General features: G+C 49.1%; 1 protein-coding gene across 2 annotated transcripts in view; it reads left to right on the top strand.

The window, feature by feature from the left end:
- Positions 1 to 14540, top strand: part of ZC3H3 (zinc finger CCCH-type containing 3) — a 2515563-nt gene that overhangs the window by 837331 nt on the left and 1663692 nt on the right. The gene's annotated exons all lie outside the window — the stretch shown is intronic.

Here is a 14540-nt window from a genome sequence, read left to right as displayed (position 1 = left end):
CTAAGTCTGAAATTTTCCCCCTGACCCCTGCCACCCGATGCCCGAACAACACGCCCGGTCTAAAATGGTCCCCAGACAAGATAAGGTACCTGGGAGTTATCGTCTCGGGTGACAGAACATCCCTATTTTTGAATAATCACGACTCCCTTCTAAATATGATTGCCACTAAGCTCCGATTTTGGGCTAAACTCCCCATCTCACTTATAGGCCGGGTAGCCGTACTGAAAATGGTCATCCTCCCTAAGCTACTCTACATATTCACTAACATCCCGATTTGGCCCGGTAGGCGGTTTTTTGATACTCTTAGATCAATGGCGGTTGAGTTTATCTGGTGTGGGGGGACGGCCAGGCTGAAGTGGGAGAAAGTGGTGGAACCATACAATAGGGGAGGCATAGCGGCTCCTGACTTCGAATTGTACTATCTGGTCGCACAGGCCCAATTTGTTAAGCATTGGTATGACGAGCATGACACCTCGCCCCACATCTGTCTTGAGAAGCACACAGCGCGCCCGACCGACATAAGATCAGTCATCTTTAAAGTTAAACACAGAGATGAATGCCCATTTGACCCGGTTAGAACGAAAGTACAGGCATGGTCCAAACTCTTCCAGAAACTTGGGGTGAAGGCACCTTACTACGCCGAGGCTCCGCTCTGGAACTTCCCAGGCATAGCACCCACATATGACCCAAGTATACAAAACAAATGGGACCCGGACGAGGAATTTAAAATTAAGGACATATTTCCCAATGGCAAATTTATAACATTAGAGGACTTCAAGACAGGGATGGGAAGGGACCAATTGATGATTTTGCAATATCATAGAATGAGACTGGCCTATAAAGCCCGATGGCCGATGTTCCCAGATGAGCCCCCACCACACCCATGCCTGCTGACCCTTGCAACCCGATCTGCAACCAGTATCTCGGGTCTCTATGCGGCCGTGCAGGCTAATACCCCAAGGTTAAGCACACTTAAGTCCTCCTGGGAGACGGACCTGGGTGAAGACATTACAGACAGAAACTGGGAGAGATACTGTGAAATGACCAAGAAAGTATCTATGAACGCTGGCCTTCGGTTGATACAGTTTAAGATGCTAAATAAGCTGCACTATACCCCCCTTAAGGTTGCAAAGTTTACGAACAATGGTCCTGGTACGTGTCCGAAATGTGGGGTGGATCGGGCTGATTCGATTCATATGTATTGGAGTTGTCCTCATGTGTACGCTTTCTGGGGAGAGGTTGCAAATGTCCTAGAGGAGATCACTCAAATTCCTGCAGACCTCACACCGTCAAAATAACTATTTGGGGACATTGGTAAGCAATCAGAGATTAAAAGGAGGCTCTTTAACATTGCATGCGCAGTGGCAAAGAAGTGCATTTTACAGAAATGGAAGAGTGCACAGGCACCGAGAATATGCCACTTTCTCAAAGAACTGACGTACGTCAACGAATGCGAAGAACACTATATAATGTCACTCCCTAATCCAAGTAAACCGAAAGACATATGGGCCCCGTTTAGAATATACCTATGCGAGGCGGACTCGACCAGCGGTAGCCCGGTAGGGCCAAGTGACTCCTGAAATCTGTAATGTTGGTTATGCTATAATACGGCTATACAGTCTGTTGATGTTCCGAATGTATACTATGCGAATTGTTGTTGCAATGTCATGTACCACAAGAATTAAATAAAGTTTAAAAAAAAAAAAAAAGAATCATAGGCAATACTTTTGTCAAGGCAGATAGAATCAGAGGGCACCTTCTAACCAGTAGATAAGTCAATAGGCCTGTGCCAGTGTCAAATGTAACAGGGGTCCTGTTGCCGATGATCACACGGTTAGTACAGTTCATGATTCGATATTGTCACAAAGGGAAGCAAAAGTTATAAGAGGGAAGGAAGAAAAGGACAAGCCTTTGGTGAGGAAGAAGGGTTTACCCCAATTTCTCGAAGTCGGACACAGTACCTTATTCGATTGAAGCAAGCTAGTGCCACTGCAGTTGTTCCTGGTAGTTCCTGCAGACTCACAGTTCCTGGAGCTTCAGTCGTGGGAACAAGAAGGACGACGTCTGGAGCGATCTGCACTACCCAGGGATGAGGCTAGCAGCAGTGAAGCAACAGTGAATAAAAGGTGCGCTCCTTTAAAACAGGAGAGGCTCTTCAGATGGCTATCCGGACCACTACAGCTGTGTGCAGCGATTTCGACCAAGAAGAAGATCCTCTGGCTGTGGAAGATGAGCTGGTGGATCCCACCAGGCTCACGGGAAAGGACTCCAGACTGGATCTTCTCTGTCGTTGAAGGGTAGATAGCTCAGGACTGCAGCAGGGCTTCACCGGGTCTCGGGAGTTTCAGCAGCTGTCTTCTTCTCCGCTTCTCTTCGGTTCTTGCAGTTCCAGTGGTGACTATGACTTCCAGCCCAAGAGTCCTGCCTTTTATGCCAAAATCCCCCATTCACACAGCCTGGCTGTCAATTACTCAGCGGGGGGGTTGTCCGGCCCGGACAACCACCTCAGCCAATTGACACAAAGTGCAACTTGGGTCTCCAAGGAGACCCTGTGCAGGGGGTGACTAAACCCCTCCCTCACATTCAGCCCACCTAGACACCCAGACTCCAAAGGAGGGCTTCTGGGCAGAAGCCCGCCAAAGGACGGCCAACAAAGAAGGCAAATCTGGTTTGGCGTGAAAAGTAAAACACAAGAAGGACTTTAACAAAAAGAAATGGCGACTAAACCCGACCGGAGCCAAAAGAAAACGTATTTGGTCAAGCGGGTTTATATTCGAGGCTAATAAAATAGCCTAAAACTAAAACAGCACCACGTTTATATACTACAATCGCGGTAGAAAAGTTAGGGTAGATACCACTGTCACCAGCCAAGTCTTAATGTTAAGGGAGTGAAACAAGGCTCCAAGAGGCACAGACAGAAAGGGGTAGGAATTAACCCTTTTCAATACTCCATGTAAGATGGGGTGTACTGGGTCTGCAGTTTAAAGAGACTACATAAAGTTAATGGCAAGTTAGCCCCAGAAAAATTGAGTGTCAGGGGGAAGTCTCCAAGACAACTCTTTGTCACTGCACTGAAGGTGCTGTGTAACACACACAAAAAGTGGGGCTCATGGAGTGGTGTGGCTCCAGAGCCCAAGATCACACAAAAAGTAGAAATACACATGGCAAAACACATGTACGGGTGTGAAAAAAGGCCCACACTCTTACCAGGCGGAAAAAATAAACCCCAGAAATCCAGCAACGCTGCTGAGGGACTCACTAGGTGAGGGAAATTAGCCATAAATGAGAATTCTCACTAACACTGGGGACCAATAGTACTGCCAAGAGGAACTCATGGTCTAGTTGGTATCCATTCAATCAACTGAGCGGGGCATTTCAATCGGAGAATCACCTGCAGGTGAAAGTAGGTGAAGAAGTTGGATCGGGCTGCAGAGTATGCTGAGTGGGAAGCAGAGTCACGGAGAGAGGGTGAAGCACAGGAGTGAGCCCAGCTAAAGGAGAGAGTTGTTCCCAGGCTGCCTCTTGTCACTCTGAAGTACCGGTGTGGCGGGAGACTCAACAAAGGTGAACCCGTGAAGGTGCCGGCAGCCACAGAGGTTGTTGGTGGCACTGTCAAACTGAGGCGAAGCAACCTTACCGGCGAGGAATCGTGAGGCTTGGAAAGGAGCTGAGAGAGGGTTTGACAGGCCATGGGAGCCAGTCCCGAAGAAATACTGTACATCAGCAACGTGCCACGGGTCAGAGATGCCAGGAGATACTGGTGAGTTGCCAGGTGAAAGTGGTAACCCTGGGGTGTTCCGGCAGGCACACAGACCATTAATGGAAGGTTTGAATACCGACCAAGGAGACGTTACAGAGAAAACAAGAGGGCAAACGTGGCACAATTCTCCTGATAAGAGATGTCAGTTGGGGGGGAAACCTAGAACCAGCATTGCCTTGAGCCAAAAGATATTACAAAGAGAACAAGAGGGCAAATGTGGGGGAATTTTCCTGACATGGGATGTTGGTTGGGGAAAACCTGGAACAAGCATTGCCAAGAATCAAGAGACATTGGCCCTCATTACGACCCTTGCGGAAATTGACTGACCGGACCGCAACAGCGTAAATAGCGTTTCCGCCATTGCACGAAGGAGCAAAGTGCGGCCAATCACGACCCATCGGGCACGAGCATTACGCCATGGCGGAATCCGAAAGGCTGCGATGGCGGAAATGACCCCAAAACGGCCCTTACCGCCGCCGTACGCTGCACCAGGTGCAATACCGCCACCCATCTTAGCGGTCACCGTAATGAGCGGTCACCGTAACGAGCGTGCACCGCAAATTACGGCCACCGTAAATATACGGAAACGGAAGTAAAAGCATGTGGCCGGAACGGGAAACAGCACGCCGCACAACTATAAAATCCGAATCCCAACACAACCATAAAAAATCCGACCCTGACACACATCCCAACCCGTTAGCAACCGCAGTTAAAAAAATAAATATGGGAAAGGTAGCCAAGAAAGCGTGTGACCGCAAGCGGCAGGTACACTTCTCCCGAGAGGAACTGACCGTGCTCACCGAGACCCTACAGGAAAATTCCGCCGTCGTCTTCTCCAGTCAAATGACCAGGACGGCCCTTGCCAACAAGAAGGCCATATGGGTCCTGGTGGCACAGCGCGTAAGTGCGGTGGGGACAACACCCCGCACGCCACAGCAATGTCGCAAGCGGTGGGACGACCTGCGGATCCGCGTACGCAGCATACTTTCTGCGAACAGGAACATCGCCACAGCTACCGGGGGGGGTTCAGAGTCGCCCATCAAGTTGACCCCCTGGGAGGAAATCTGCGCCTCCACCATAGGAATGGAGAGCATAGAGGGAGTCGGAGGGATGGAGAAAGGAGTGCCGACATCCGGAGAATCAGGTAGGTTGGCCAAGAGAAACAATGCGAAATCCACAAACCACGAACATGTGCAGTACCATGTGACCCCATAGTGCAATACATACTTAGCCCTGACAGCGCCCTCTAAAAGTCAGAATGAACAAACAAATCAATCAAGAAGCCATAAACAACCCCTACATGTGCAGCATGCACCCCCTAACTGCAGGCAGCCAAATGAATGCATCCTCAATCCACACGAAAATGAGACCACCTCCAAGGCCCAGTCCCAAACCAGCCTCATGTACCACCCCAATGCATTTGATACGTTGCCATTCCAAATCCGACAGACCCATAACTAACGCTCGCCCCTCTTTACTCCACCACAGGGTCCGATACCAACGACGAGCTGCAGGACACCCCTACCAGCACGCCTGCAAAGAGGGCCAGGACCAACGTCCCAAGAGCCTCCACCTCAGGTGCAAGGATCAAGACACGGCAGCAGCAGGAATCAAGTGGCAGCACACTGGAGGGGACTGCAACAGGCACCCCAGCAGCCAGCAAGTCCACAACCCCAGCACCACAGGTCCCCCCAAAGAACGTATCTGATGGCACCGCCTCTGGTGGTAGCAGCACCATAGGGGACACAGCTGTCATGCCAGCATGCTCCGACACGGAAAACAGTGCTGGCGACGTAGGTACCATCCATGACCTTTCCCAATCCCCCTGCATGTCCCATCCCCTACACCATGACGAAACCACGCAGGGGCACCCTGAAGACGACGACTGGCCAACCCCCACAAGTCCTGTGCCAAGGCAACATGTGTTGAGCAGCCCCCCTGTCACACCACCGCAAATGTCCATGGCCCAGCAGAGGCAACAGTCCCTCGACCTGCTGATCGAGCAACAGCAGGAAGCGTCCACGCTACTCAAGGACCATGCAAATGAATGCGGGGGTTCCAGGGCAGCCATGGAAACATCCACCGAGACACTCAGGGCACAAATAGAGAAAAGTAGTGAGAGCCTCAGGGGAGAAATGGAGAGAAGCACCGAGAGCCTGAGAGCACAAATGGAGAAAAGCACCGAGAGCCTGAGGGGGGAACTGCATGCGACGTCCAAAGACGTCTGTGCTGAACTTGCTGCTGTGCGCCGTGTGCTCTCGGAGCTCTCACAAACCCTCAGAGACATGCATGGACGCGAGCAGGCAGAGACCTCATCCGTGGCAAGTTCCGTCCAGGGCAGCCCCCAACGCAGATCTGGCAGGAACCTGCGCTCCACGGGCAGGGGTGCCCCTGATACCCGTAGAGGGGGCTTGCAATAGCGTCTACCCACGGACAGCATGCATATTTGGACACTGGTGTTGGGGGGGGAGGTAGTAGGGTGGAGGGGGTGTGTTGGGCTTCACTGGGTGGCGGGTCCATAGGGTGTATAAATCAAATCACATTAACAATACAGCACCTCATTATCATCCAATGACATGTGTGGACATTGATATTTGCGTACGAGGCCTTCATAGGCGTACAGTCCACAATGTGCCTGTACTACACACACACACTGCCACAGGTCCCCTTTCCGTGTAATAGGCACCATGCGTGGTTGCTAGAAGCATGCATCTATGATGCTCTGTCGGATTGCACGTGCATCCTGTGCCTCATGGACTCCTTGAGGTGCCTCCACATCCCCACCCTCATCATCATCATCATCTTCAGGTGCATGCAGTACAGCGTCAGGGGGCATGGGCACATTCCTACGTATGCACATGTTGTGCAGTATGACACATGCCATGACCATCTTAGAAACCTTCTCATGGCTGTATATGAGTGCCCCGCCAGACCTGCTGAGGCTGCGGAAACGAGCCTTCAGTAGGCCGAATGCCTGTTCAATGACCACACGGGTACGTGAGTGGGCATGGTTGTAGTCCTCCTCATGCTCGTTCTGTGGGTTCCGGATTGGTGTAAGGAGCCATCTCTTCAGTGGATACCCGGCATCACCTGTATGAGACGAATAAAGGGTGTCAGTGGAATGATTGTGCTAAGTAGCCCCCCCCCCCCCCCCTGCAAGGTCATTGACGCATCAAATGGGCCACGATGTCATGCATGAAATGAGTCTCACCGAGTAGCCAGGATCTGTGCCCTGCGTGTCGCTCCATGTAGCGTGGTATTCTTGTGTTCCTCAGGACCATAGAATCATGGGTAGATCCTGGAAATCTGGCACAACAATGCGTAAATATCTTGTTGGAGTCACACACCATTTGCACATTGATTGAATGAAATTGTTTCCGGTTGCGGTACTGGACCTCCATGGCATGTGGGACAACCAATTCAACATGGGTGCAGTCGATGGCACCAATGCAACCCGGGATGCCGCCAAGTGCATGGAATCCCACTTTAGCGTTGGTAATCTCCTGGTACGTGCGTGGTAGTGTGATGTGGTCGTCGGCGTGCTTCAGGAGGGCATCGTGCACTTGGAAGAGTGTCCGTGAGAACAGTGGCTGTGAAATGCCATGCAACTGTCCCACTGTGTGCTGGTAGGTGCCTGTGGCCAGGAAGTGGAGTGCAGACACCACCTTCAGTAGGGGTGGGATGGCGGTTGGGCTATCTATCATGCTCACGAGGTCAGCATGTGTCATGTCCACAATGGCGATTATGGTGTCCCGGTCCAAACGGTAGAGGGTGTGGATCTGCTCAGCAGTGAGGTTGAACGGATCGGCTCGGAGGCGTGGGATTGCGGGCCGCCTGCGTGGTGGTGGTGGCAGTGCTTGTGGGCCTTGCTGACCCTGCCTTGCCCTCCTCCTCCTCCTCCTCCTCCGTCTCCCCTGTGCGCCCGGTTGTTGTACCTGTTGTTGTTCGTCGTCTTCTTGTAGTTGTAGCACTTGCAGTGCTATCTGGTACCCCAGGCCCAACATCGCTAGTCCTGCCGGTAGCATTTTGGAGTGGGAGTGGTTGTGGGAGGGGTTTGGGTCTGCAATATATGTGCTGTCGGCCTGTATGGCCTCCACCTGTGCTGATTGAATGAATCTGTGGCAGATGCAATCCCTTCTGGTCGAGCACGGCCCGCACGTAAGGCTGCATTTGGCCGCATGGCATCTTGGGATTGGAATCATGTATCAAATCCCGATGGCAGTGTGATGTACTTTGACTGATTTTCATGCTATGCTCCCATTGTTACACATGCTATGATTGCAGCCGCTTACATACCTGTGAAGAGTCAGTGGTATGTAGGGCTCGATCGATGGCCGACCCTCATGCAGCACAGTAACGTACTTCACCGACGGGCGTGGCGTCCCATTTGTGATTGCAGCCAGTTAGCATCATGACACACAGCCGCACTACATTGATGTAATTGTGAATGCAAGCGTTCACAGAAGCCTTTTCGACGTAATGTTGCAAGTGAGGAATTCGAAGGCCAGCATTTTTGGTTTTGAAGTAGCGGCGAGGATACGCCCACAGGTCTGGCTGGAAATGTAACGTTCTATTGTAGAATGTCCTTGGGACATGGCCCATAACGAGCAGGCAATGAATGATATGAATTGAATGGGATGCGCAATAGCGTAGTGGACGATAAGGCAGGACGGTCCCAAATCCATCTTGCTTCACAACACTACAGATCCGGCCAGGGGCACAGTGGTTTTTGCGGACTGCATTACGCACAGACGCGATGGAAGTTTCACATATTATGTGAGTGAATATTCATGCGTTTTCATTGCGGGATGAGGGAATGATGTGTGGATGCATGGACTGATGAATCCGTTTAGGGTCTGCCATGTACATGGGTTTCTTGGTTCACTCCCCTTCCCCTGCGTTATGTGATGCAAGGCTGCCATAGTGGGACATACGTCTCTCTGCCCTTGTCGGATCCTCCCTGTCTCGACGCGCCTTCATACACTTGTGTCTAGGCACGTTACTAATCCCATGTCATGGGTTCTATCTTGACGGACGCATGCACAGTAACCGACGTTGCCAATGGTGTATTTAGCTCGATTGGTTTCGTTGTGATTCGATACTGGATTAGGGGTGTGTATATTCCTTTGGAGTGGGCTAGCATGCATATGGGTGTGGATTTGGTGTGTTGAATGAAGATTGTAATGCATCATGAGTCCCGTAATGCAATCGGTTGATTTGTGTTTCTTTTGGGTGACAGGTATCTCCTGCCCTATTGCAGATGCCATCTCTACGCCACTCCTCCAGATGGTTTTTACTCTCGACTCCTGCAGCTTCGGGTGAATCAGTGGAGCACCATTTCGATCATATGGGACGATCGCCAATGGGCCACATGCCCTTACGCTGTACTGGTGGCTAGGTGCAACATTTCGGCCTTTCAGCTCGACTAGTGCCTGCCTCATGGGACGGACCTGCGGTTCTTGCCGCTTCCATGTTGCCTTTTGGAACGTTGATGTAAGCCCTGTGTGCCATGATGGTACAGGGCGTCACACAAGTGGAAGCCGGTCAATTATTGCAGATGCAGCCCTCGGTGATGATGGTTGTTTTGGTGGGATTTTGCAAATTGATGTGGGGCCTTTGTCATTTGGATGTGCATTTAAATTGTATTCCGATATTTGTCGTGTTGCGTTGTTCTTTGCAGGTGATGTGGCGATTTTCGCTTTGTGGCGGTATGTATTGCATGATGATCTGCTTTGTGTTCCGCCTTCTGAGTTGACTTGTGTGGTACATGCTTCTGCTGATGGTTGGTTTGTTTACTGGCATGAGTACAGGGCTGGTGCAATCCCCCTCAGGATGCTGTTGTGGATGTTGCCTTGCGCTGGTGGCAAGCGATGGGGGACTACTGTTGTTTTGTGTCATGTGTTCTTGATTTTCATTTTGATGTGTTGTACCTTCACATGCCTGTGCTGCGTCAGTACGGCTATGGTGACATGCCGTACATGGATGCCCACTCACGGGGCGCTTTGAGCCCCTGCATGCTTTTCTACGTTGGCATGCATGGGTGAATAGTGGATTTCACTGGTTGCATAGTGTGTGTACATTGCGCCTGCCAGGAGTTGTGCAATGAGGCCAGGGAGTGGAGTACAGGCACTCAGTGGGCCATTTACGGTTGGTTCGCGTTGCCGTATTTCTCGCCATGGCGGAATGGTACTTTACGACGTGCTTGATGGCGTTAAGTACATGTCCGCTAGGGTCAGAATTCGCGTACCGTTGCGCCATGGCGGTGATTCCGGTTTTGCAAGGCGCGCGTGCGCGTACTTGGTGCAGTTAGCGTTGCCGTTCACTGCGGTGTCGCTAATGGCATCGTACTTTACGGTGACGGGTCATGATCGCAACGAGCGGTGTTCGATGGCGGTATTGCATTTCCGCCATCATTTTTCCATTTCCGCAAGGGTCGTAATGAGGCCCATTGTAAGAAAGGCTGACAGAAGTAGCTTCAACAAACCCATGTATAGGGTTTATTATTATGGGGGAAATTGGTGCAAGTCATAACTGAAGTCAACAGAATTATACCACTGAGGAAGTATAATTGTGTGATACTTAAGAGAAATATGAACGTTGCGGAGAGACCTAATAAGAGCATCAAGTAGTGAACCTTTTTGGAAAGACTACCTGGCAGGGGAGTACACCAGGGGATCTGAGTGAGCCAAAGGGGGGGATATTCCTGGCAGGAGAGTAAACATAATCTTTTTGGAAAGAGGTACCTAGCAGGAGAGATACCAGAGGATCTGATTGAGCCAAAAAAGTGGAATATTCCTGGCAGGGGGGTACACCAGAAAATTCAATATTGTGTTGAAAAGGAGTTTTTGTTATATTATATCTTTGTTGAAATTGGATACTTCAATAGAGGAGTTCCTGGCAGAGGAGGAAGTCCAAGGTATTGTTGAAAAGGAACTTTATTATAATAAAGCCTTTGTTAAAAGTGATCATTTTGCTTTGCATCCTAAAAAGTATAAACAACTTTCTTTCCATATACTTCAACTTGTATTGCAGAAATAATATTTGCTTTGCCATCCTAAAGACTGTAAAAGACCTTTCTCAATACATTTCAAACTGTATGGTAGAAAGAACATTTGCTTTGCCATTGAAGAGAGAGTGAGAGTTCCAGGAATGCCCCTCCTCACCCACATGAGCAAGACAGGCTGAAGAATCAAGAATGCTCGAAGTCACTCATTTTCCGGACGATTCCCAAGTGCACCACTGACTGACACGTATGCAGAGAGGTATCCCCTCAGACAGCCATTCCAACCTTATCTAGTGCATATTCTTCCAGATCCGGGGAACAAGACGGAGATGGTGGACTGCATTGATTAAGTACCAAGAAGCCACAGTGCTGACATCACTACTGACACCATGACATAGCAGCATTAGTCATAAAGTACACTCACAGTCCCACATAGCAATACACAAACTCACTCGCATACACGAAGAACACACTTACACAGTTCTGTAGAGGACGGAGACATATACATTCTGTCAAAGCTTTTATTATTTTTCTCATTGGCCAAAATTCAGAAACGCAAGGCAACAAGAGATCCTGAGCAAGCTTGCAAATGCTTATGGCAATTAACTCTACGGGACTACAGAAGTATATATGGAGCATGGTAGGCCCATGTACAACTAACCTACAGGAAATATAGCACAGCATGAGCACGGAGAAATCACATTATAAGCCTAAGGAAAATTACAGAAGGCCTCAGACTACAGGACACCAGACAAGGGAAGCCAGCTCAGGCAAAAACATGGATAATGTCCTTTTTAAAAGGCAGAACATCCCGAGTCCATTGGGGAGACAAATTCTCAATGGAAAGGAAGATCCTCTGCGGGGCTCCCCAGGGAGCCAGCATGTCCCCCTTGCTGTTCAACCTCTACATTAGATACTTATGCTACATCATAGACCATGCTGATATATTCTTTACCAACTATGCAGACGATACGCAGCTGGTACTGGAACTCAGCGGGGACCATAAAACCGATAACAACAATCTAAGTAGTATCTATAACATCATAGAACAATGGATGGATACCAACTGGATGTGTTTGAACGCCAGCAAAACTGAGCTGATGATCTTCGGATCCGCCCAAGCCAGAAAATCACTGCCCCACGACTATGCAAATTTCAAGATCAAGGATGCTAACATCAAAGTACTTGAGAAAGTAAAAACCTTGGGTATGATGATGGAAGCGTCTTTAGGAGCAGAGGCCCAGACTCAATACATAAAAAAAACCTGCAATTACTACTTGAGACTCCTCAGAACTATTAGACCGTATCTCACAGAGAACAACTGTGCCACAGTAGCCAGAGCAACCATCCTTTCCCGTTTGGATTATGGGAACGCACTTATGCTAGGAGCCAACAAAAAAAACATCCAAGCGTTCCAGATTATCCAAAATAACGCAGTTGGGATAATCAAATGCAAATCTAAATCAGACCACATCAGTGCATCTAGGAAGGAACTACATTGGCTCAAAGTGGAGAGCAGAACCCACTTCAAGGCTCTCACAATAGCCCACAGATGCATCCACGGGAAGGCACCAGGCTATCTAAAATCGAAAATACGTTCTTAAGTTCCAAGTCGCGCCTTGAGATCCTCGGATCAAAATAGGATCGCAGTGATGCCACACAAACTTAGATCTGGACTGGGAAAATCCTTCCTAGTCATTACAGCAGGCATCTGGAATAATCTGCCAGCCCACATAAGGAAAGAATCTAACTACTTACGTTTTCGTAAATTAGTGAAAACATATCTTTTCAACTGACCACTTTCATGACCCACTAAATCATTGATTCCAGGAACTGTCCCGTCCATTTCTGTTGTCTTTTGTGTCCACGTTTCTGCGCCCCGAAACTCGCGAGTTAACGGCGCAATACAAATAATTAAATAAATAAATAAATGCTGCACCAAGCGGGAAGGGCAACCTCGCAGCTAAGGACCGAGATAAAGCAAGCCTATTCCAAGCTCCAGGCAACAATGGGCCAGCTGCAGGAGAATGGAATAAATCTTCATAATTTCATACCCAAAGAGCTCAATTTTGTGCTCCACAACCATGTGATGCAGCCGAACCAGACAATGGGCCTTCACCCGTGGTGGGAACACGAGCCGTTCTCAGCAACCCAGACGAGAAGTGAAACAAATGTTGCAACGGGGAGCACACTCTTATAGGCAAAGGTCTACCTCCAGATAGAATTGAGACACAGTCATTTCATATCACCTTGAAGAAGTACACAGAGGGCTGACAACCAAACTGGGTCCCAGACATGGGCTGACCAGATCCAGCCAATCAAGACACAGAACTCCAGGGGTGGATGGCAAAGGGCAAGGGCCAATGTTAAGTTTACAACCCTGAAACAATGTAATAGATAGTTTCTTGGGGACTGGGCCGGTCAGCCACCTGACATGCGAGGGCCAGTAGAATAACCTCTATTTGGGCTAACTATAGGTGTTACTACTCTCAGCAGCCTATTTGAAACGGGGATCGGATTTTGAGGGAGGGCGCAGGTGATGACGACATGTGGCATCAAAACTGGGAAATGCACCTTGGAAAATTGAGATGTACTTGAGAATGGTGATTGTCTTGTATGGTCCCAGTCGGTTTTTGTAATAAACGATAGTTCTAACTTGCCCTTGGCTGGGTTCTCCGTTATGTTGGGGAGAGGGTTGTTGGGCCCTCAGGAGCAATCCTCAAGACCTCTGGGATTCCTGGTATTCTTGCCAACACCTTCTTGGGGAAAATATCAGTGGAAAGAGACATTGCCATTACCTTTATTGGAACTTTGGTGAAACAGAGTATTTCACAATACTTTTTCAGGGAAAGCGGAGCTAACCCCTGGAGACGAGAATTGATTTTTTGAAATTGTATATATTTGTGGTTTAGCACAATTCTTTTCTTATTTTTTATGTTAGTGTGAAGGTCAGATGTATTTTGGACACAAGGTCATTTTGCTTTAGTTTCATAGGTAGGGACATTCTCTTTTGGTTAGGGTAAAACAGGCCTTTTTCCAACCCCAATTTATTTTAATAAATATGGCTGACGTTGAGAACATTACAACTTTGTGTCTGCCTCTCAGAGAGGCCCTCTCACACACACCCTATTAACACATTCCTACTCCAAACCTCTCGGACTAGGAACAGGCTGTATTTGAACTGAATGTTCAATTTCATTAAAATAGTAACTCAAAACCACAGGTGGGGGGCGTGGTCAAGTGCAGCACAGAATGGCTGCCTAAACCAGAGCTCCTGCTCCCGTATAATTATTTTAAGTTAGGAGGGACTTAATAATTGGACATTTTACCTTCCTCATCCGTCACACACTTTAAAAGTCCAAGCCCCCTTGATTATGAAGAATGCATTTCTCTGCTCTGGCTCGCTGCTTTGACAGACGAGATGACTAGGCCTGAATCACCAGTGCCCAGCAGCTTGAGACACTGGATTTCCTGTCACCAATGCCGGATCGCGCAATGACGCACAGTCCCACATTTGGACTGGAAACAGACATTCTCCACAACACAGGCTGCTATTGGAATAATAACCTTTTCGAGTGGATTGTGTCCTCCAACGTATTCCTCATCTTAGATGTATTCCATCCAGCTTTAGCTGCTTCGGAAAAAAGTTTCGGCAGAGGGCGCCATGCATTGATGTCGAGTCGATGGCCCCTTGAAGGCCTCCGTCGAAGGTGAAGTCATTGGGTAAACAAGTAGCACGTGCGGTGCCCGTTGGCCTCAGTTCCGTTTTTCCGCGGT

The sequence above is a fragment of the Ambystoma mexicanum genome, chromosome 5q (assembly GCF_040938575.1).
Source record: "Ambystoma mexicanum isolate Mex_15411 chromosome 5q, UKY_AmexF1_1, whole genome shotgun sequence".
In the NCBI taxonomy this organism is placed as follows: domain Eukaryota; kingdom Metazoa; phylum Chordata; class Amphibia; order Caudata; family Ambystomatidae; genus Ambystoma; species Ambystoma mexicanum.
This window is presented reverse-complemented; position numbering and strand designations above follow the sequence as displayed.